Source organism: Bidens hawaiensis, unplaced genomic scaffold (assembly GCF_021521415.1).
Source record: "Bidens hawaiensis isolate Kalapana, Puna unplaced genomic scaffold, B.hawaiensis_p1.1 tig00016366_1, whole genome shotgun sequence".
NCBI lineage: Eukaryota > Viridiplantae > Streptophyta > Magnoliopsida > Asterales > Asteraceae > Bidens > Bidens hawaiensis.
The window spans coordinates 588-26,287 of NW_027492500.1; the positions used below are offsets into that span (position 1 = coordinate 588).

A 25,700-nucleotide genomic window follows, 5' to 3' on the forward strand; every position below is an offset into this window, starting at 1 on the left:
TTTGGTGAAGAAAAATAATAATTATCAACTAGATATAGGTCTAGGTACAAAATATATGAAATGAAACTTGGGATTAATTTTGTAACAACATAATAAATAATAAACATCATCATAAACATCATAATGAACATACATACTCAATAAATTCACCATTTTATTAGTAAATGAAAATTCTAAAAGTATCAAAATTTTTAAATGGGTCGGGTTTTCGGATTTGAAAAATGGCGAATGTCACATATAAATAAATTTTTTTTAAATCGGATATTAACTTTTCGTATATCCCTATTTTGTAGGATTTTCATATCAAATATTTAATGAGATTAATTTTTAAAATAATAAGATGTTATAACCTGTTTAAGAGCTATCTGGGTTTGATGAGACCTATACCGTGAATTCGAGTCAAATGTATGAGAAGCCTTTATTTACAAGTAAAGCAATATGGTGTCTTGAGCGAATTTAGGGATGTTTAGTTTTATATATATATATATATATATATATATAATATATATATATATATGATTAGGTTCATTTCAGAAGTGTTTTTATTGCGAGAAGTGCAAGAAGAGATTCTAACAAATCACATAATTTCTTTTTTATTTTCTGATTATTTATATGCAAGGGTATATTAGTGAAATATAAAGTATTTTGTTTTGTAACTCATGCTCATTAATGGTTTAATAATTAATGATAAGTTACTAGCAAATTGTAAGTTATAAGCTATTATAATTATTTTTTGTTTCATATAAACTTTGAACAATTGGAATCTATTTGATCTAAAATCATTTTATTCTGAAAATGGCTAGTTGTTGTTGTTGTTGTTGTTGTTGTTATCATTATCATTATTTGATCTAATGTAATGTAGATATAGCTACGTAATGTGGTATAAACACACTTTAAAATGTTGTGTAGTTATAATTAGTGTAGTGTAGGCATATTTAATATAGTGTAGGCAAAACTAATGTAGTGTAGGTACACTTTCAAATGTTGTGTAGCCATATCTAATGTAGCGTAGGCACACTTTTATGTTGTGTAGTTATAATTAATGTAGCGTTGACATATCTAATGTAGTGTAGGTATATCTAATGTAGTGTATACAAAACTAATTTTCTGTAGGTAAAACTAACATAGTGTAGGTAAAAACTAATGTTGGGTAGACATATCTAATGTAGTGTAGACAAAACTAATGTTGTGTAGGTACACTTTCAAATTGTTGTGTAGACATATTTAATGTAGCGTAGGTAAAAAAAATGTAGTATATGAACACTTTCGAATGTTGTGTAGTTATAACTAATGTAGTATCTAATATAGTGTAGGCAAAATTAATGTTGTGTAGGAATCAGTTTATTTATATAATAAAGTGTTGGCAAAACAAATAAAAATAGGTTTATTTCAATACATTGTATATACTATATAAACAAATCCGTAATATACAATGTAATGTTGAAAATTTATGTGTTTTATGAGCAAATTCTAAAAACAAATAAATAACTTACACAACCATAAAAATAGATCATAATTTTAATGAAAAAAATAAAATATTATTAACGTTCTAATGAGCATTAAATAGCACAAAAAAGTAACCAATTAATGCATTAAAATCTGTTTAATGATGCATACACCACAAAAGACGTATATAACATTTTTATTAAATTATATGTCATAAATATGTGTTTTTAATTACGAATTTGCCATTTATAATATAGACCAATGATTAAATACAATCAATGATTCATATTCATTTATCGCACTTCTCGCTATAATATCACTTCTCGCATGATCCTTCCCATACACACACACACACATACATATATATATATATATATATATATATATATACAGATACTAATATAATACTATTAAATCCAAAAACCACTAAGGCGACAACTGCATGTCATCCCCCCCCTCCCCAACAAGCATTTCGCCCATTTGTAGCCGGGGGGGGGGGGGGGTGTTCATCCCCTCATCGCCCCGTTGTCGCCCAAAAATACTGCCAACTACACTTGGCGTAAGTGATTGTGCGTAGAGGAGAGAAATGTTATACGAAAAAGTTAAATTTGGGGTTTTACTGTTCACACCATTTCATATTTTAATATTTTCTGTGAAAGTGGTTGTTGTGAATGAGAGAGAAATGATAATGATAAAATTATAATGTGTATTATTTATTGAAAAATAGAAAGAAACTGTAGTGGATTTTTAATATATTTATATGATATATAGGATATATAGTAGGAAAATAAATGTGAATGTTGTAACACCAAAAATCACTATAGTTTCTCTTTTATTTTCAATTAAATAATATACTTTTATACTTTTATCATTATTATCTCTCTAGCAATCACTATTATACTTTTATCATTAAATAATACAATTAACATGAAGCAAATTAGCATACGCCATTATTTTTCTCTATTGTTGACTTTGAAATATCAGTTAAGCCTTTTATTTTTCTTAAATTACCATATAATAAGTTAATATTAATGTAGCATTAAGACACATATATATTGAATATATATATTAAAGGGTAACATTTTAAAATTTATCAACCCATGTAAGTGGATCCAAACCGATGCAAATACATTGAAAACTACACTATTTTTTCTTGGGTTCTTTGTAACAATTGTATTCGTACCGTGAACTTATTGATAGAGTTTATATTATACATAAAGCACTACAAACAAAAAGCCATCTAATGGCACACAAATAGAGCCACAAGAAACCACAAAAGTGTCAGTAAAGAACTTTATTGGAATGAGTGACAAACAAAAAAAATGTCGCTAGAAGTGCTACCACTAAAGCCTTTTAGTGGCACTTTTTACGTCTGTCGCTACAAACTTTTGGAGTTTCAGTGGTACTTTTTTAGTCTGCCACTACATACTTTTAGACTTTTAGTGGCACTTTTTCTCATTTGCCACTATATACTTTCTGGCCTTTTAGTGGCACATTTTTCATATGCCACTAGAAACTTTGGTGATTTTAATGGCACTTTTTCATTGCTACTAAAAACTTTCCAGGCTTTTAGTGTCACATTTTTTTGTCAGCCACTAAAACTTATATATGGACTTTTAATGGCACTTTTTTGTTTGCCACTTCAAACTTTTTAGACATCTGGTGAAACTTTTTTCCTCTGCCACTGAACCTTTGGATTTTCTAGTGCCATTTTTTCCTCCGACACTGAATTTTTTTTTTTTTGCTTTTAAAGGCACTTTTAAAGGCCACTATAGATGTTTATCATATCATATATAGAAATCACATAACATTTAAAAGTTTGATCATATTCCAAATATATACCAAATGCCCAATAAGTCTCAAAGGTAAGTCTAAATATCAAACATGTAAAAAGAAAAACTAACAAATATCTGACACTTTTGGTTTGACAACCAACATGTATTTATTCCTTTTGCTTTTGACACTTTTGGTTTCCTCGCGCCTGAAGCTGTGGAGCTACTTACCCGTGTTCAGCGGGTCATGCATAGTAATGTTATGACTCCAAGATCAGCAAATATAGTTTTTAAAAGATTGGGTTTTGCGATTCAAAAAGGGGTAGCGGCGCAGCTTGTTGCCCGCTTGTCTTCTGTTTCGATGTAATCCAATAAACAATTAATACGGCAATTATTGTTTTTAGATTTTTTAGTTAAAAAAATATCTGAACAAAAACTAAAAACTTCATTGCGTTCATAAACCTCTTTCACATCTTCAATCTTCAAGCGAGGTACCTAATAAATAAAATTAAGACTTTTCAATATGCAAGCAATATGGACATTATTAGGGATGAGGTATTTTTTTCTCGATGACCAATATCGTGCACATAAAAGATATCAATTAAAAAATATTAATACATAAGACAATTTTTCATTGGAATATGTTATTGGTTGAATGAACGTTCATGAACGAGGCATGTGCTCATGTTCGTTCATTTAACTAATGAACAAAAAATTTGTTTATATTTGTTTGTTTATTAAATAAACGAACTTTCCATCGAGTGGTTCGTTCGTTTATTAAATAACGGTCTTAAAACTAAATGGTTCATGAACTTAAATGAACTTACGTGGCTCGGGGAAATACGTTACCCGCTCAAAAGATAGAGTAATATAGTATTGGGGCTGTAAGTTAGACTTTCAGCCATCACTCTACCTGCCAAGCAACAAAATTACATAATAAAATAAGTTGATTTTATCTAAAAATTTCATTGAATTATTTACTCTTTTTATGAACATTTGTTATATACCTGTTCTCATATAATCTGGAGGCGTGAAAGCTAAATTCGTGCTATAGCTTTTTCCATCTCGGCTATTTTTCGTTAGCCCAAAACACGAGAGCCTCGGATTGCATTCCTACACAATCCAATAATAAGACACAAGACACAACAAAACATAAGAACAACTTTAAAAAACTAATATTTCTAATATTCTTTTTACCTGATCAAACAAGACGGTCGTAATACAAAGCACATCCTTGTATGCTCTTTTACTTGATCAAACAAGTCTATAAGCATTAAGGTCGTGATATAGAGCCCATCCTTTGCTGCTGCTGTAATCTAATGCTTGTGCTAATTGCAGAGCTACACAGAAAGTCTTAACCGCATTTCCCATTTTAAAGGCCATGGCACTCCCCTAAGTTACGTTATATATTATAAGTTTGTTACAAATTATAAATATTTGAAATGAAAATTAACAAGTTATAAAAGACTGACAATGAGATGTTTGGATGAAGTTTCATGAAGCATGAACTCTGCCACTAGCAAACTTTGATTTCCTTCATAGCAACATCCCAACAAATTGGCCAATCTTGGGCTTCTAAGCTATAGTTCAAATTCCTGTGCACATCACAGTGATTTTTTTTGTGTTTTCTACAACCATAATATTAATATCCATAAAAACACAATTAACAATACATCACCTGAAAAAACAAAGGAACATCCCCTGTTACTGAATTCACCAACTAGGGCTGCAAGCGATTCAGGTCTGGTCAGAACAGGTCATTGGGGGGGGGGGGGGTGTTCAGGTTGGAACGAGTCCAGGTCAGAGCGGGTTTAGGGTCGAAACAGTCTGGATTTCTTTTTTTCTTTGTAATGTTTCACCGAATCTAACATCTCTTGTAAAATCCTGAGATGTAATAATTTATTTCTCTTTTCAATGTAATTCTTTATCCGGATTATCAATCTTACCAACGCGTAGCGGCAGATCGAGTAGGGTGGTTCGATAGATTATCAGATGATACAATTTCTATTACTACGGAAACCATAATGTTAACTGTAAAAAAAAAACAGTAAGCTCACTGACACCATGGGAAACTTTATTTCAATAACATTCTATTCAATTGCATTTAGTAGAAGCTCCAACTGATCAGAGTTTTAAATCTACATCTTATCAGTTGTTTTTGTCGATGAAGTGCTGATCATCTATGAAAAAATGCAGGTTGTTTTGTCATCTTTGGATGATCAGTCTCGTTATAAAGCTGCTTCGACCCAAAGTAGAATACTCTATCCCGTATTGGGAAATTATCCCCACCTGGAACTCCCGTTTTGCCACCTTTAGATCAAATCCATGATCACAACAACATAAATAGAGCTGAGAAGGATTATACCTTCAATAATTCTTGGGCATTTGAGACTTCACGCATGCTATAAAGTAGATCCAAGGAGCGTCTACCAATAATGCATTTTTTATTCTAAGATTATTTGACAAAACTAATACACTAACAATGGCTGCTGATTAAAATCAATCAAAATTCAACTTATGTTAGCTTATAGATTTCCTATGCAGCATGAGCTGTCAACATTTTATGGAAGAAAAGATCAAGCATAACTCAATTAAATAATCACAATAATAAAAGATTTTTAACGGCTAACATATGGAAACAGGAAACATCAACTTAAGATAACCAGAGCTTCAAACGAAACAACATAATAAGCATTGATTTTATTAAAGCTCGTTTAGTTATCGAGCTCGAGCCTTGTATATTTTTAAGTTTTACATCTTTTGGACTTTCATGTATTGATTTTAAACTATGCATACGAGCTCAACCCAAGCTTTGGCTCGTTTAAGGTACTACACGAGCTCGAGCCGAGCTTAGGCTCGTCTAAAGGTTTTCTAAAAAATAATTTGCCGTTTAAAGACTTAATCTAATGACCAAACGATTTTGCCTTTTTCCCTAACGGAAGAAGTCCATCATTGCAGTGTTATCTACTTTTCTTACAATCTAATGACCTAATTCAACTGCTCATCACAAAATGTAAACAAACACTAATGGTTCCTCTTATAGCAATTCAGTATAACAATAGGCGTCCACAACTAGTTTCAATGTGAATTTATACTGGATATGAAATAATGAATCAATAGAAATCTCATTCATAGTCACATTTGCTTAGCAATCAACCCTACAATTGTGGCACTGTTGAAGCATAAACCAGATACCTAACAAACAGAATCAGTTACAGTCAACACAACTATTTGGAGCTAAACATATCACATCTAACAAGTGATTAACCTAAATTGAAATTACTAGTTGCTTTAATGGAGGATAATCCAAACCTACAACTCTCATAGAGGAAAAGAAGCAGAAACAGAAACAAAACGAAAGAGTGAAATCAATATACTCCACCGGAAGTCCTTCACCGTCGGTCAAACGTGTGTTGTCTCGGTCTGAAACCAAAGTCCAAATACGAAAAACGAAATTAGGTTAACAGAAACGAAACGAAAGAGTGAAATCGACGAATGAAAGCCGATTGATTACCAACTGGAAGTCCACCGTAAGTCCTTGACAAAGAAATCGAAGATTTAGCCGGAGTTGTGAAGACGCAGAACGGGAGCTCCGGTAAGAACGAAGTAGGATCGCCAGAGTGTGTTTCAATTGAGATTTAAATGTACTCCTCTATAGTGAACCTGCACCTCCTCTACTGTCTATGTTTACTCTGATTCGATCTCTGAGTTAGGGTTTTCAGATCTGCCATAGATAGTTTCCGGTAGCATGATATATTCCAGTGTGGAGAGTAGGTTAAACAGCATCTATAACCCGGTCTAAATTTCAGTGTTTTAAAAACCGGTTCAAACCGGCCGGTTGAACCGGTTTAAACCGTATTTCGCACAGCAAGCCGGTATTTTTGGCCGGTTTGCTAGAACGTCGTACCATCGGTTTTTTTTCTAAATACCGGTTTTTACCGGCAAACCGGTTTTATATCCAAGAAATTTTTTATATTTACGACCCATATTTTATCAAAATTACTTTTAACCCAACAATTAATATTCAAACATATAAACTTTAGGACTCTTTTTTTAAAATTGAGTGTGTTTGTATTTTTTTTAATATAAATTAACTTTTAGATTATTTTTTGTTATGAAATAATTTACTTTTGGGCTATTTTTGGAGTTAAAGTTGTATTTATAGGAAATTATAAGGTAAACTATTCAACCGATTGAACCTCTCGGTTTAACCGGTTGTACCATTTTTTAGCCCAATCCGGTACGAGTAAAAAACCGGTTTTTAAAACATTGCTAAACTTGTTAATAATATTATTGATTTAATATTATAATTAATTTATTATTAAATTCACTTGTTAATAATCTTATGATTTAATGGAAGTATGGAACCAGTAAATGCAACCCTCGCGTTTCGGCAGAAACACAACAGAATTTGGCCAGTATTAAATTAGTTCGTATTGCAACGGTATGGTGTCAACACTAATAACATCAACCAATAGAAAAAACCAAAAAAAATAATAATAATAAATTGTAACGAAAATAAATAGTGATTGTCCCTCACAAACCAAAGTTGCAATTTAATATATATAATAATTTGAGGAACTCTTGCTATAATCGCGGTTAGCTTTTATATATATAGCTAAGTGTCACTAAAATTTTGTGCTAAGCAGATATGGTATACGCAAGGTACCACTAAAATTTTGACACTAAAAGTAAGTGTCACTAAAATTTACGCAAAATGCCACTAGTGGCACTAAAATAATTGTCACTAAAATTTACGTAAAATGCCACTAAAATCATAAATTTTGTGGCACTAAACTAAGCGTCACTAAAATTTTGTGCTAAGCAAATATGGTATACGCAAAGTACATTTAAAAACCTAAATTGGTGGCACAAGAGCTAAATGCCATTAAAAACATATGACACCATATCTTTAGTGGCATACGCAAAGTGCCACTAAAATTATAAATTAGTGGCATTAAAACTAAGTGCCGCAAAAAGCATGTTATAAGCAAGGATGGCATACACAAAGTGCCATTAAAAACCTAAATTAGTGGCACAAAAACTAATTGTCATAAAAAAAACGTGTGACACTAGATCTTTAGTGGCATACAAAAAGTGCCACTAAAATCATAAATTAGTGGCACTAAAACTATGTGCCACTAAAATAGTGTTATAAGCAAGAATGACATACGAAAAATGTCATTAAAAACCTAAATTAGTGGCACAAAAGCTAATTGCCATTAAAAATACGTGACACTAGATCTTTAGTGGCATACACAAAGTGCCACTAAAATCATAGATTAGTGGCACTAAAACTAAATGCCTTTAAAAGTGTGCTATAAGCAAAGATGGCATACACAAAGTGCCATTAAAAACCTAAATTAGTGATAGAAAAGCTAATTGTCATAAAAAACGTGTGACACTAGATTTTTAGTGGCATACAAAAATTGCCACTAAAATCATAAATTAGTGGCACTAAAACTAAGTGCCACTAAAATAGTGTTATAAGCAAGAATGACATACACAAAATGCCATTAAAAACCTAAATTAGTGGCACAAAAGCTAATTGCCATTAAAAATGTGTGACACTAGATCTTTAGTGGCATACACAAAGTGCCACTAAAATCATAGATTAGTGGCACTAAAACTAAATGCCTCTAAAAGTGTGCTATAAGCAAAGATGGCATACACAAAGTGCCATTAAAACCCTAAATTAATGGCACATAAGCTACATGCCATTGAAAATGTATGCCACCAAATAGCCTTTTTTTTTGTAGTGAAGGGTCAAATTTTATCTCGCACGAGGCCTAATTTTTTTTATTATTATTGGGGACGGGTATGGAAACATTGATCCAAACGACGAAATAGTGCTTATATGCGGGTGTTTGAACTTCCAATTAACACAAAATCAAGCCGATTGGATTACCGTTTCGAGCTAAATTTTACATTAGTTGACTTCTAAAAACTCTAGAACATTAGTTTGAAATTTGGAAAAAAAACTTAACGCTGTTAAGGTTTTTTTTTTTTTTTTTTTTTAGCAGGAGACTAATGAGAGTAGATTTCTTAAAACTTGGGATCACCATGAGTGGGAATAAATTCAATTGGAATTAATATCAAACAATAACTATTAGTTAGGATTATTAAAATCCAATTTACCTCAACAAAGTTAAAACTTTTAGTTATTTCTCAAGGGCCTTAAGAAATACAAACACAAAATGTGAGATATTAACCTCTATACTTCTTAATCAAGTGTGAAAATTTTAATGTTTATCAATGCTTTTATCTGCTAAAATTTACATTTTTTTACTTCTTCGGTATACGTATACAATGATCATGTACTATACACCTTTTTAAGTAGTAAATAGCAAACAGAACTTTTTTTTGGTATTTTGTCAAAAGCGTGTTACAAATACATGACATAGACATGTTTTGTTCTAGTGAATATGATGCCAATTGCCAAACGATGTAAACATGTTGGATATTTATGTTATTGAACCAAACTAATTAAGAAATATCTGGAAAAAGAAATATTACACATTACTTGTAGAATTAGAGGACAAGAGACCCCCACACCCTCCCTCCACACCCCAACCCCCAACCATAAGTACAGCGGCCATTAGACGGCAAGTTGGATTTTGAGTTCTGTTTCTTGTTTAGTAATCTTTTATGTTTTGTTACCTCAACGGTTTAATTGATTTAGTCATCATGTTCGACTAAATCAATATAGTTTTAACACTAGGGTATTTTTGATCTTATTCGAAACTTATGTGAAACGATTATGAGATTCGTTTGTTTGAGTGGTTTGGTTGTTTGTTTGATTTATGTCCTTAAACCCGGTTTCACTCCGGTATATATTAGATTGTTAATAAACTTTATCACCTTATTAGTTTTTCTAATAAAGCTCATCAATATTTAAAGCCCTAATCAAATTTTAAGTTTTGACAAAGGAACTATTATATTTTGTGTTCGTCTATGAACTCAATCATTATAGAATTAAAACAATGTAATTAAATATACCGAAACGATGTATGCATTTAATTATAATCGATACTCTATCATCGCAACACGCACGCTAAGATCCGAACGGCGTGAGCTTGGGAACAACGGGGGAAACATTTTAATTTTTAAAAATTTTTCGTTTTTTATTTATATTTTGAGTTATGATTTTTTTATTATTATTTTTTTATATTTCTGGACGGGTTTTCGTGGCCAAAAATCCTTCTCACACTTCTTATTTTTGTCTTCCTTTGCATTTTAACTTAAAAACCCGAATCTAGAACCGGAACAAAAAAAATGGAACTGGGGTTTTATATACTCGGTTTTTACTACCGTGCGAGTATGGATAGGGGTATGCATTTTCAGTACCAAAACTCATAGCCTGAATCGGGCCTGAGTTGTATTCGGTACTGACCGAAAAAACAAAACTGGGTTTTCAAATACCCGATCTATACCTGAAATTACCTGAAAAATACCCGAAAAACACCCAAAAAAGTACAATCCCTTAAAAAACCCAATCTATACGTGAAAAATAGCCCAAAAAAACCAGAAAATAGGGTATTCAAATACCCGGTTTTAGAATACCCGATTCTATACCCAACTTGAACCTGGTGCATAGGTATAGTTTTTAGAGACAACCGAACCCGAACCTCACCCGGATATTGCCAATATCCAATTATATCCGAACCCGGTTTCATATAAAACTGAATATTAAAAAGCCCGATTTGTACACCAGGGATATGTCAAATATAAGTGGTCCAATAATGTTGGATACAAGTATAGGTGTACAAAACCGGTTTTAAACCAAAACCGAACCGGTTTGGTCAACAGCTGGTCAAAACCGGTTTGACTCAAACCGGTTCGGTTTATAAACCGGTTTAGACACAAGATAGGTAGACCTGGTCACGTCGGTTCGGTTCAGTTTATAAACCGGTTTAACCGGTTTTAAACCAGTTTTAGCCGGTTTTAAACCGGTTTTTCTTAAACCGGTTCGGTTTTAAAACCGGTTTGGTCGATCTTAAGGGGAACCGGTCATGGAACTGGCGGTTTGCGTCGGTTTGGGAACTGGTTTGGGTGAAACCGGTTTTAAACCCAAACCAGTTCGATTTGGTTTGCCTAAAACCGGTTTTTTTTACACCTCTAGATACAAGCATATGTCAAATATAAGCGGCCCAATAATGTTGGTACAAGCATACGTGTCAGATATAAGTGGCTCAATGATGTTGGATACGTCATATATAGGTGGCTCAATAATGTTGGATACAAGCATAAGTCAAATATAAGGGGCCAAGGGAACAGTTGTTAACATATTAATTAAATGGATACAGAATGAAAACTCTTTTAACTTTTAAAAGTTATGAAAATTCATAAAAATCCTACGTAACGTCATTTATTTTTTATATATGTAATATATATTGTTATATTCAATATAAAATATTGAAGAAAAAATTTTTCGTAGTTTTTTTTATATTTTCTTTAACTTTTAAATATATTTTTTAAAAGAGAGAAAATGCAACTTTACTTTTACATTTTTTATTATGTGGACCATAAGTTCACACGTTTCAACTTTAATTAAAAACATATTGTAAATGATTTTATAGGGTTTTCTTAACTTAAGTGGGCTTTTATTTTATCCCAACCTAATTAAATTAATTAAAACAAAAGGCTGACAACTATTCATGGGTATACTCGGAAGTCTGGACAGTCTCTTTGTTAAAGTTACCTTATAAGATTTCCAAGTGTGTTTCTTACCAATATTTTTTCTTTTTAAAACGACGATTTTGTTGTATTTTTAGGTCACCACACTTATTAAATTGGAAAGCTCTGATGTCTCATTTTGGTCACACTATATTGTCTTAACCGGACCCAACTGGCTTCAGAGTTTGGCTTAGGCGCTCCCCCTGAAAACCATATCGCCAACTGTCACTTGACAGTCGTTGTGCCGCCATAAGAGCTGAACTCTTTGGTGTAATATACGATGGGACAAAAATCTGGGTGAGCTCAGGATTCAAACTTGCAACCTCACAAGACTGATCTCAAATCATTTATTGTCGTATTCCACAAAAAATAACACAAGTAGGGATCAACTTGGGTCTTCACTGAAGAACACAAGTCTTCCTATCTTTAGACCACAAACGATAGGTTTATGTTTCTTACCATCTCTAACTTTTTTTTTTTAATTTAAAGAAATTAGAACCATACAAAAATAAATCTAAGTAAGTTAGTAGATTATTTTATTATTTAAATAACTAAGATATTTAAAAAAAATGCTTCTTAGTATAGTTTTGGTAAACGAGTATGTATTTTCAAAGAATCAAGTCAGCAATACGTAATACTAGCCATGAGAAGCTGGGTGGTTTCGGTAGGTTTAGATCACGGGTCAAAGATGCTTCAAATCATGATGGGTTCATATCAAAACTAGTTTTAAAAAAATTACATCAATTTCTTCATGTCAATAAAAGTTACGGTAATTAAAGTGGAGTTGGGCTAGAAAAACATACCAAAAAAGGTTCACCCACATATTTTCTTAAGGTGGCTAGTGACGGTGGTGGTGGGACGACTACAAGGTAGTGTTAAAGGTGGAGGAGGCGGTAGAGATCGAGGCCACAACAATGTTGCTTATGTGTTGGTGGCGTTGTCGATGGTGATAGCATCGACAACAACGAGCATGTGAGGAAGACAAACAATGATAATAGTGTGCAAACCCATATAAATACTTTGAAGTTAAAAAATTTTACAACAGTAATCATTCTTTAACCCATTTAAATCATTGGTGTGGTGGGAGTGCCCATCACCTCATTTCATAAAAAAAAAACCAAAAGTTACACCCCACTAGACCAGTACCATACGTCCATATCTATATGAACCCATGGCAATCTCACCTGCTCCATATCCACTCCAAAGTCCTCCGGCCAACAATGACACAAACCAAACTCCGACTCGGCATTCTGGGCTGCGCGAACATCGTCCGGAAGGTGTCAAGGTCTATGCTCAGCTCCCCTAACATGACCATCTCCGCCATCGGCAGCCGCTCTCTCGAAAAGGCAATTGCTTTCGCTTCTGAATGCCACTTCCCGGAATCCACCAAGCTTTACGGCACCTACGGGGCCGTGTTGGACGACCCTGATGTTGACGCCGTTTATATTCCGTTGCCATCAAGCCTCCATCTACACTGGGCTGTTCTGGCTGCCCAGAAGAAGAAGCATGTTTTGTTGGACAAACCCGTGGCGTTGAACGTGGGAGAGCTGGATGTGATACTGGCGGCTTGTGAAGCCAGTGGGGTTCAGTTCATGGATGCCACCATGTGGATGCATCATCCTCGGACGGAACAGATGAAGCAGGTTCTCTCTGATGAACAAAGATTCGGTCAGCTCACAATGGTATCATCTCCTCTCTCTTTAAATATATCTATATTCATATTCATATTCATTTTCAGGATACTGGTTTTGCGAGGATGAGTAGGGGTGTAAACGAGCCAAAACTTGGTTCAAGCTCGATTGTGTATTGTGAATTAATTTGAATTAAATGCATACAAGTCCTGAGGAGCTAAATTAAACTAAATACACGAGTCGATCTCATTAATGCTCAACAAGCCTGAACGAGTTTTATTTGAGGCTCAGGCTTGATAAGGCCGGCTCATTTCGAGCTTGATATTGATTTGATCTTAAATGTCTCGTAGCAGGTCGGCTAGTTTGCACACTAATGAGGAAAAGAAAACGTGTTACTTATTATTTTTATTATTTTTTTGGCAACTAACCCAATAAATCAATGAATTATTTATTTTACATCGAAATAGATTGCAAATGGCTAAAAGGTGCGTCGCTACTCGCTAGCCCTTTTTGAATATGAAAACTAAATCTTGTAAAAACTATATTCATAGATCTTGTGGTTTTAACATTACAATGAACGATGAATGATAGCATCACATTTTATATATTTATATCTGACATGACTTGTTGGACTCGACTAAGTAGCTCCAAAACTTTATGCACAAGGAAATCATTTGATGAAAATAGTTGAACAATGAACGATGAATCATTTGATGGCTATCTAACATTGATTTTGACAGGTCCATAGCGTGTTTACACATATGTCAGACGAATATTTCCTAAAGAATGACGTTCGTGTAAAGCCTGATCTCGATGCCCTTGGAGCTCTTGGAGACAACGGATGGTACGCTATACGAGCCATTCTATGGGCTAATGATTATGAGCTTCCAAACACAGTTACCGCGTTTCGTGACCCTGTGTACAACGAGGCAGGAGTCTTGTTGAAATGTGGTGGTTCTTTAAACTGGTACAAAAATGGTAAAGTGGCAACTTTTTATTGTTCGTTCCTGTCAAACATATGCATGGACATAATGGTACACGGAACAAAAGGGAACTTGCGTGTGCATGACTTTGTGATACCGTTTAATGAAAAAGTGGGATCGTTTTATGTTGTTTCTGATTCAAAATGGACAGAACGGTCACTCGGGTGTGATCCTGAACCAAGTGAGGTGAAGGTCGCAACCGATGTGCCCCAAGAAGCGTTGATGCTGTGTGAATTTGGTCGATTGGTTGCGGGAATTTGCAGTGGTGTGGCTAAACCGGAGAGAAAGTGGGCGGTCATTAGTAGAAAGACTCTATTGGTTATTGATGCAGTAATGGCTTCGATTAAGAATGGTTTTGTGCCTGTTGATGTTGTGTGCTAGTTACTAGTCATTTTCTTTCTTCTGTGGTGGTGCTTTAATAAGGTATATGCTGGATATTGTAATGCATATCTAGTATAACAATGAAATAAAAGATGCTCGTTATTTTAAAGGAATCTAAGTTTTGGAAATATTTGAGTATGCACATTTAGTAGAATCGAGTAATAAGGGCGTTACTATTATAATTAGCATGGCCAACTCAAGTAGAGTAAATTCAAGCTATGGCTTTAGACTCTTACTTAATTAGGGTTTCCAATCTTTAGGTTGGCTATATAAAATTAATATTTTCATATACTAATTTTAAAATTCAGAGTTTGGAAATTTCTATTAAGAATCAGTAGTGATTACATTGAAACAGAAGACAACGGGAACAAACTGCGCAGCTACCCCCTTAAATAAAGCGATGAATACAAGTGCCCAAGTTAGATAAAAAAAAATACTAAATTATGAAATAATCTTAAGTTATTAAAAAAGATAAATATGTTCATGGCTAGTTGTTTTGCTTTGTAAAGATAAAATTCGAAAAAAGCGTCCAATTCTTGTTTCGTTTTAGGCCTCCTAAAGGGTTGGGACGGCCTGAATTAGGCTAGTTCATGGGTAAAGTTAGCATGTTTACGTTCAAATTCATTTCAATTTGGACACTTCCAATTTTTGGAAAGGATTCTATGTTGAAAGGTTATCGTTTTTATCGTTTTATGTTAATATTAGAGAGCAAGGATTATTGGGCATTGGTTAGAAACAAATAACACCATCAATTCTCATGTTACCTTCATTGTTTTGGAATGAATCGGCATAAAGTTCTCGATCTGTTAAACTCACCAACCATATAACTTGAACTTGAGCCGTCCTAACCTTGACCTTTAACCTTGGACAGGCTCAATCCAAGTTGGGCAAATGAATTCCAGATTTTGAATTAGTTTGTTAGATTAAATATTTTAATGGGTTTAATTTCTTAGGCTTATTTTTATTTAGTTAATGGGCTTAGTCTTATTTAATTTCTAATACTTGCTTATTGGGTTTAATCAAATATGATTTAACTTTATTTAGTTTACAATTGATATTTGTAAAATTTTAAATAATCTTTTCTGAGGTTTTGATGTCAAAATTTTTATAGTAATTAAGCTCAAAATTAAATCTAAGTATATACTAATTTTTTGGGGTGACCGTCAAACCTATTAGGCCCACGCATGTCATAAGGCCCATAATAATCCTTTTAATTGCATTCCACGTAATATTCCACCTTTCCAATAATCTGTTTAGCCCAATAAACCTAAAAATGAATATAAATCAAAACCGTTAGTACGTAATAGGGGTGAGCAACTTAACCACCATAACCGTTAACTGAACCATAACCGTCATAATCAAACCGATTTTAACCGCTAACCGACATAACCAATGGGTCGGTTTAATGAATTTTTGAAAACCGTCAAATACGGGTTGGTTTTTGGTTAAAGATAATTTCAGACCCGCCATAACTGAAGTGAACAATCTATTTAATCAACACTATGTTTGGGATTAACTTTCACCAAACATATTGTCAGATTGTACCATTTTTATGTTTTCGGTTCAACGTTATTAATCAAATTAACTTGAATTTCATTGATTGATTATAAAAAGTCGTTTTTTGAATATTTTGTATTAATGCTACCAAATATATATTTTGTTGGATTATGTCATGTCGTGTTTTTTTATGTTTTTTACCAAACTTTTAGGCTCAATTACATTGTCTTGGTTATGGTTAACTGACACGCTATAACCATCAAAACTGCTTACCGAAACCATCATAACGGGTCGGTTATGGTTATCCATTAACCGACATCTCGTTTATGATTATGAGTTTGGCCTAAAACTGCGCCCAAACCGATCTATGCACACCCCTATACTTAATAACTCTTTTTTGGTTTCACTTTTTGAAGACTTTGTATACGATAATCCTTAAATAGAGGTTTGACAAAATGACACATAAATAACATCTCTGTTACATGAGTGAGACTATTAAATATAACCACCAACGCTTTATTATCGTATATACGCTAAAACACCACAACACAACATCAGCCAGGTAAATAACTTCTAGTAAACAACTTCAACAGGCACAAAACCATTCTCAATCGAAGCTATAACAGCATCAATAACCAGTTGAGTCTTTCTACTAATGACCGCCCACTTTTTCTCCTGTTTGGCCTCACCGGTTCGAATCCCCGCAACCAATCGACCAAATTCACGCACCATCAACGCTTCTTGGGGCAGGTCGGTTGCTATCTTAACCTCACTCGGTTCAGGAGAACACCCTAGTGACCGATCTGCCCACTTTGAATTAGCTACCGCGTAAAACGATCCCACCTTTTCATTGAACGGTATCACAAAATCATGAACGCGGAAGTTCCCTTTGGTTCCAAGTGCGATTATGTCGGTGCATAAGTTCGACAGGAACGAACAGTAAAACGTTGCTAGTTTCCCATCTTTGTTCCAGTTTAAAGATGCACCACATGACAAACTCGTTGTACTTAGGGTCATGAAAGGCGGTAACCGTGTTTGGAAGCTCGTAATCATTAGCCCACAGAATGGCCCGTATGCAGTACCAACCTGTGTCTCCAAGAGCTCCAAGGGAATCAAGATTAGGGTTTACACGAATATCATTCTTTAGGAAATCTCCTTATCCTACGTACGAAAGCATGCTATGGACCTGTCAAAATTATTGTCAAATTTGGTAACGGGTCAAGAAGCTTTCTATAAAGGGGTGAAAATTGGTTAATAAATAAAATTTAGTAGGGAAAATAATTAGAATAACCAAGTAATATACAAGTTCAATAATATGAAATGTCGAAAAACAAAACTAAAAATATATTATTAAACACCGTAAGGTCCGGTTTGGTTTTATATAGTTGGTTTTTGGCAGAAACCATAAACAAATCCATTAGTTACAGTTTGAAAACCTTTGAAACCGACCGTTCAAAAGTTAAAGAAAAGAACAAGCAGAAAAACCAAACCGATGGTCGGTTTGGACAATTTCACGGTTTGAAAAAGAACGTGAAAACTTCTATGAGAAGGCAAACTTGGTGTGCATGAAATCTCCAAAACATTGTTCTCCAGATCATCTAGAACTAGTTTTATATCGTCTTAGACTGGGTTTTCAAATTAATAAAGTTAAAACTTAATCAAAATCAGAAACACGCACAACTTTAAAAGAATATATATATATATACCGATTTGAGTTGACCGAATCTTTGTTCATCAGAGAGAACCTGCTTCATCTGTTCCGTCCGAGGATGATGCATCCACATGGTGGCATCCATGAACTGAACCCCACTGGCTTCACAAGCCGCCAGTATCACATCCAGCTCTCCCACGTTCAACGCCACGGGTTTGTCCAACAAAACATGCTTCTTCTTCTGGGCAGCCAGAACAGCCCACTGAACATGAAGACTTGTCGGTAACGGAACATGAACCGCGTGGACATCAGGGTCATCCAGCACGGCCCCGTAGCTTCCATAAACCTTAGTGGATTCCGGGAACTGGTTTCGGATGCAAAAGCAGTTGCCTTGTCAAGAGAGCGGCTGCCTATGGCGGAAATCGTGGTGTTAGGGGAGAGGACTATAGCCCGTGACATCTTACGGGCTATGTTTGCACAGCCCAGAATCCCGAACCGGAGTTTGGGCTGTGACATTTTTGGTTGGAGTTTTGAGGAGGCGATCGATGTGTAGTGTAGATATAATAGTGGTGGCTGCTACTAGCCTGCTAGAAACCAAAATCCTAGATTACAAAACGTTCCATTCTGAATAAAATTATAATAATAAAACTATATATTATACTAGATTTTATCTTCCGTATTACGGGGTTGTTTTATATTATTTATTTTTAATATATATATATATATATATATATATGGATTTTATTTATTGTAAGAAAGTTAATAATTAATATACTTGAGGTTTGATGATTAAATGATTTCACAAATAAATGATATGTTATAATCCGGTTTAAAAGCTATCTGGGTTTGTTGATACCCATTACCCGTTTATTTTCTTTATTATAAAATTGTTTCTTAATTATAAATAACTAGATTTTATCCCCCGTATTACGGGGCTTGTTTTACATTATTCGTTTTTATTATTTATATATGTATATTTGGATTTTAATTTTATTTATTGTAAGAAAGTTAATAATTAATATGCTTGAGGTTTGATGATGAAATGGTTTCACAAATAAATGATATATTATGTAAGAACCGAGCCCCGGTGCGGAATCGTGAATAAAGGTCGTTATTAACGGTGGGGCTCGCATCTGAGCAAGGATCGAATCGTATTCGCTCTTGAAAGGGGGTTTTGGACGGATGAGTGGTGTTCGGGAGAGAGCCTGAATCAATTACAATGAACAATAGACTGGATGAACAAACATATGCAATCGATTCACAAAGATAAAGAGGTGGCAGTATGATTTTATTAACCAAAAGATTGTCATTACAAATCACTCATACATACACACATACATACAATAAAGATCAGCCACCTCCAGGAGAGCTCATCCTGGAGGTGGCGGCTCTCTCAAAGAGATAAACCCTAGATCTCACACAATACACAATACACTCATTCACTCATGCTAGAAAAATTAGCAAATACATCTATTTATACTAGTCTAGCATGTCTTGGTCTTCAAGCCATCCACCCTTGGTTGAGACCAAAAATATTAATTAATTTCACCCATAATAATAATAATTCGATGCGTCGGTCTAAAATATAAGTCCCAACATAAAATGATATATTATGTAATAACCGAGCCCCGGTGCGGAAGCGTGAATAAAGGTCGTTATTAACGGTGGGGCTCGCATCTGAGCAAGGATCAAATCGTATTCGCTCTTGAAAGGGGGGTTTTGGACGGATGAGTGGTGTTCGGGAGAGAGCCTGAATCGATTACAATGAACAATAGACTGGATGAACAAACATATGCAATCTGTGACATTCGTCAATTTCGGGTCTTGTTTGTATTCGTTTTTGTATTTGTTTATTATGTAAACCGACCCGATTTGTAAACCGAAGCTTATGTTATAATCAAAATGATGGATTTATGTTACAATATTGTTTCACACTTGTTGGGTCTTGAAAACATCCTATTTTTATTTTTATTTATTTATTTATTTATTTTTTGGTTGTTTTGTGTTTTTGTCTTGATCCATTTTGCATGAAAACTCTTGTGTCTCACACCCATATTTGACCACCAACATTACCCTATATATACACCACCTTTCCTCTTCATTTTCCCTTGCTACAACTTCAAAAAAAAAACTCTCTCAAACATCAAAGATTCAAGGTTATCTTCTTAAGTGTTCTTGAAGGATTTTGGTCTTTCATCTTAATTAGTTTATGTAGCCTTATTGATACTTGTTTATGGTTGTGCGACATATATATAATATACACCCCTTGTTTACCTTTGGTAGTTACTTCTCCGATTCCGGTCGGTAAGGTTTCGGACCCCATAAGGCAAGGCTTCATGGAGGACTTCTTGTCCTTGATATATATACATCTATATAACTTGTTCATACATATTAATCTTGCTTATTTTAGTTTGTTGGTCATGTTTACAAGTTCTATGGTTATGGGTTTTTAAAAGTCTATGCTTCGGTTTAACCGTAAATAGTTCTAAACCGTAAACCGAACTTTGTTACTAGTTTTGTTTGTTTAAACATACTTAGTGTTAGATCTAAGTTTCTAAAATCATTTTTACAAATTCTATGGTTATGGGTTTGTAGAATCTTACCTCGGTCTTAGCCCGAAACACGATCCGAACCGAAACCGAACTTTTGTTTAAAGACTTTATTGTTAACTTTTGGTATTTTTTTATTTGTACATTATTATACAAGTTCTTTAGAGTTTGGACATGTGGAAACCATCTATGAACTTGTTGTGAGATGGAAACCGAACCAAACCGATTCTTGCTCGCTTAAGACACACAAGTGTGTTTTTTTAGACATCAAGACTTGTATATTTCTTTAAAAATAGTTACAAATTGATTTTTAAATATTTTCTTAAGTACTTGGAAATGTTGGATCCAACTTGATCTCATAACAAAGTTTGGACCGACAAAACCGAACACTTGCTTAATGTGCGTTGTTAGTTCTAAAACAATGGAACTACATACTTGGTTAAGTCTTATTAAATTTTATTGAGTTGGCTCATAACATTCAATATTTTGGAAAGTTGACTTTGGGTTTGACCAATTATCAAGACCCGAACCGACAACCCGAACACTCGAAAAAAAAAATCGTTTAGTATCTTTATTCCAAAGGGATTTGCATTCTTGCATTTTACCCACCTTATTACTTAACATAGGTTGAGTAAATATTAAGGTTAGATACTTTAACCCGGTTTTGAGCAAACTTACATTTTTAAGGGTTATTATTATAAATTCTTAAATAGTCACATTTTAAACCTTAAACTTTAATTATTTACATTTCTCAACATTTATTTTGTTTAAAGACCTTCAAGACAACCTTTCTAAATTCAAGACTTCTTTTCTTTTTAGGCATTGTGCGTTAAACTCGTCGTTCCGACAAATCTTCAAATTATCATCTTTCAAGTTTACTACTTGAAGGTGAGTAATTCATACCCCATTTTCCATCTTTTATTTTGGGGGTGACATTTCATACTTATTCAACAAAATGCTTTATATTTGAATTTTAAACCACAAACGTAGTTGTATACTTTACCTAAATAATTGCTCGATTTGGTGTTCTATGCTTATATGCCTATGTGTTTATAGCTTTTGGTTGGTGGAACTATAAAATCCTAGACTATTTGGCATCCCCTTATAGCAAGGTGTCGTTAACGTAATGCAATTAACGATAACTATAAAATCCTAGACTATTTGGCATCCCCTTATAGCTAGGTGTCGCTAATGTGTTTAGCGATATCTATTTATCCAAATTACAACTTTTATTTATCGTTTCGTATGCAAGTTTTGTGGCTATCTTTATTATATACTAATATGATTAAACTTATGAATTGCTCACCGACCTTTGTGTTGACAAACTTTATTTTATGAAATGTTACAGGTTTGCATCTTGGTTGATTTATGATTGTGAAGAAAACGACATCAAAGACCTTAGGATATTAGTAAAAATGAACAATATCAATTTGCCATATTTTGTGATATCTTGTTTATGGTTATTTTATGGATAATTGTTATGTGACATTTTCGATGTTGTGAAATGAAATGAGTTTATTAAATACTGTCACTTTAATTAGTGTCATGTGCTTATGGACAATCGTTATACCTCGGCATGTTCCGCCGCCTTTGGTCGGGGTGTGACACAATCGATTCACAAAGATAAAGAGGTGGCAGTATGATTTTATTAACCAAAAGATTGTCATTACAAATCACTCATACATACACACATACATATAATAAAGATCAGCCACCTCCAGGAGAGCTCATCCAGGAGGCGGCGGCTCTCTCAAAGAGATAAACCCTAGATCTCACACAATACACAATACACTCATTCACTCATTCACTCATGCTAGAAAAATTAGCAAATACATCTATTTATACTAGTCTAGCATGTGTTGGTCTTCAAGCCATCCACCCTTGGTTGAGACCAAAAATATTAATTAATTTCACCCATAATAATAATAATTCGATGCGTCGGTCTAAAATATAAGTCCCAACATATTATAATCCGGTTTAAAAACTATTTGAGTTTGGTGATACCCATTATCCGTTTATTTTCTTTATTATAAAATTGTTCCTTAATTATAAATAATATCTTTTTTTAAAAATAAAATAGGATATTAATTTTTAGTTATTCCCATTTTATAAGATTTTCATATCAAATATTTGATGAGATTATTTTTTAATATAATAAGATGTTATAACCCGCTTAAGAGCTATCTGGGTTTGGTGAGACCTTTACCTGTGAATTCGGGTCAAATGCATGAGAAGACTTCATTTACAAATAAAGTAATCTGATGGCTTGAGAGAATGGTTTTTTTACATTTTTCGTTTTTTAATATTTATTTTTTAGATTTTAATTTTCTTTATTGTAAGAAAGTTAATAATATACTTAGGGTTTGATGATGAAAGGGTTTCATAAATAAATGATATGTTATAACCCGATTAAAAGCTATTAGGATTTGGTGACCCATGACCCGCTTATGTTTTTTACTATAAAATTGTTTATTAATTATAAATAATATCTTTTTCTTTTTAAATTGGATATTAAATTTTAGTATATCCCTATTTTGTAGGATTTTCATATCAAATAATTGGTAAGTTTAATTTTTAATTTAATGAGATGTTATAACCCGTTTAAGAGCTATCTGGTTTTGGTAAGACCCATACCCATGAATTTAGGTTAAATCAATGAGATGCCTCCATTTAAAAATCAAAAAATCTGGTGACTTTCATAAAAGGGGGGAGCGAATACATCGCGACACATAGGTTTTTTGGGTTTTTGTTTATATATATTATAGATATCTTTTTTTAAAATATAATAGGATATTAATTTTTAGTATATTCCTATATTATAGGATTTTCATATCAAATATTTGATGAGATTATTTTTTAATATAATGAGATGTTATAACCCGTTTAAGAGCTATCTGAATTTGGTGAGACCTTTACCCGTGAATTCGGGTAAAATGCGTGAGTAGCCTTCATTTACAAATAAAGTAATCTGATGGTGTAACATCCCGAAATTTCAAAGTGATATTAATTATATTACTTACTAATAGAGGGAAGGTTTACTCGGGTTGTCAGGAAATAAATAATAGAGTAGGAGTTGGTATGAGTCGGGCTAGTGTTGGATTAATGGAGACGGGTTAAATGAGAATGGGCCTTAGGTCCATGGGATTTCAGGGATATAAATATCCCCTAAACCCAAAATATCTTTCATTCCTTATTCTCTCTAACACTCCAAAAACACACACACACCACCAACTTCGCCGGCGGCCCGGACGAGAGAAGACCGAGATCAGAGAGAGAGAGAGCGATTAGTTGTGTTAACAAGTTAAACGAGATCCAAACAAGCTCAAAAAGGTATGATTCTTGATCTTTGAAGTTTAAAGATCCAAGCTTTTTAGTGTATAAGCGACCGAAAATGGTCGGGAAACGTAGAGGGTGATATTGAACCATAGAAAGGGTGTTAAAATCGCTCGAAATGCTGGAAAGAAACCGAACAGCGGCTGTCTGGGCAACTTCGCCTGCATCTGGGCAACTTCGCCTTCAAAGCGATGAACTTCGCCTGCAAGCTAAGTTCGCCTGATGAACTTCGCCTGCAAGCTAAGTTCACCTGATGGCAACTTCGCTGTAAAGTTAAGTTCGCCTAACTGGTAACTTCGCCTGAGGCCAAGTTCGCCTGATGACAACTTCGCCTGAAGCCAAGTTCGCCTGATGACAACTTCGCTGTAAAGCTAAGTTCGCCTAAGGTTTAACTTCGCCTAAAGCCAAGTTCGCCTGAGGTTTAACTTCGCCTAAAGCCAAGTTCGCCTAAGGTTTAACTTCGCCTAAAGCAAAGTTCGCCTAAGGTTTAACTTCGCCTAAAGCCAAGTTCGCCTGAGGTTTAACTTCGCCTAAAGCTAAGTTCGATTAGAAAATAAATTAAAAGCAATAAGTTAAAGTAAGCTAATACTAGGCCACCAGATTAGATCAGGCGAGTATTGATACGTGTAACTTGTACAGTCAGCCGAGCTCAGTTAAAGAAGGGATTTACAGCTATCAGAAAAAGAAGCAGAGTTCAGGTGAGTTTCTAGCCCCATTCCTTGTTATGTTTTCGGGGCTGTTGTGACATCTGCCCGAATCCGACCCGACCCAGGTACCCGTTTTCTGATCCGATTCTTTTTATGATTTAAAATTTAATTATTTTCTTTTAAAACTTGACATTTAAAATATATATATTCCTAATAATATTTTCCTTCCCGCCTCTTCCTCTCTCTTCCTTTCCGCCGTCCCGTCCCTCTTCTTCTCTCCGCCTTCTTTTCCCTCTTGTTGCCGTCCCGCCTCTTTCTCTCTCTTGTCGTCGTTCCGCCCTTAAGCCTTGAACCCCCCTTCTCTCTTTGTGTCCTTTGTTTCTTCCCGCCTAAGGTTGTCTGCGCAGCTCCACGCGCCAGACTCCTTACAAGGAAGCCTGCGTGAAAACCATCTGTTACTGCGATACGCGAGGCGAACTGTCCCCGCAGCGCGCTTAGAATTGTAGTTCTTCCCGCAGTGCGCTAAGGTTTGTTCTGTCTGCCTTCGCGCTCACGCGCTCGAGCCTTCTCGCGCTAAACCCTTTGAGTCTTCTGTTTAATCCAGCCGTTTACTTTTGTGATGTCTTATCTTCTGTGCTGTTGACCGGACCTATCTTGTCTGAAAAGTTACTTTCGGCGCAGCATGCGCACCAACCCCATTGGTTGGCAGAAAAAGTGACTGACATTATCTTTTGAGATCTGCTTTTCCATGCTTGACCAGTACATTTATCTGAACCGCCCATGCTTTTACTGTTGCCTGTCAGCTTTTCCTTGTCCCCTGCAGCTGCCATATCTTTTGATATCTTTTGCTTTTGGAACCTTTTTGCTTTTGTTATCTTTTGCTTGATCCTGTTGAAGATCTTTTCCCCTTTTCTAGGGATTGTGTTCCCTAGGGTTTCCCTATAAATAATAATGCTATTTTCTTAACACCACACACACAAACACTTATTATCTTCCTTGCTCTCTGCCGTTGATCCTCTGCCGTCTCCTCTCTCTGCCTTCGTCCTCTCTCCTGTTCTGCCCAGATTCCCGGTAATATATAATATATATATAATAATTTGTTAAAGATACATATTACTATGCTATCATATATTC

The 25,700-nt window shown here is 34.4% G+C and overlaps 2 pseudogenes across 2 annotated transcripts; one reads left to right on the plus strand and one right to left on the minus strand.

Annotated features, from left to right (window-relative positions):
* The first annotated feature begins 13,108 nt into the window (after nt 1-13,108).
* LOC143551330 (putative oxidoreductase At4g09670 pseudogene) lies at nt 13,109-14,889 on the plus strand (annotated as a pseudogene). The gene is made up of 2 exons (XR_013138480.1): nt 13,109-13,576; nt 14,266-14,889. The product of XR_013138480.1 is annotated as a putative oxidoreductase At4g09670 pseudogene (transcript).
* A 2,048-nt stretch (nt 14,890-16,937) lies between these two features.
* Nucleotides 16,938-18,553, minus strand: LOC143551325 (putative oxidoreductase At4g09670; annotated as a pseudogene). Its single transcript, XR_013138479.1, has 2 exons — nt 18,093-18,553; nt 16,938-17,572 (listed from the first exon to the last, which is right to left on the minus strand). The product of XR_013138479.1 is annotated as a putative oxidoreductase At4g09670 (transcript).
* Between the last annotated feature and the right edge of the window lie 7,147 nt (nt 18,554-25,700).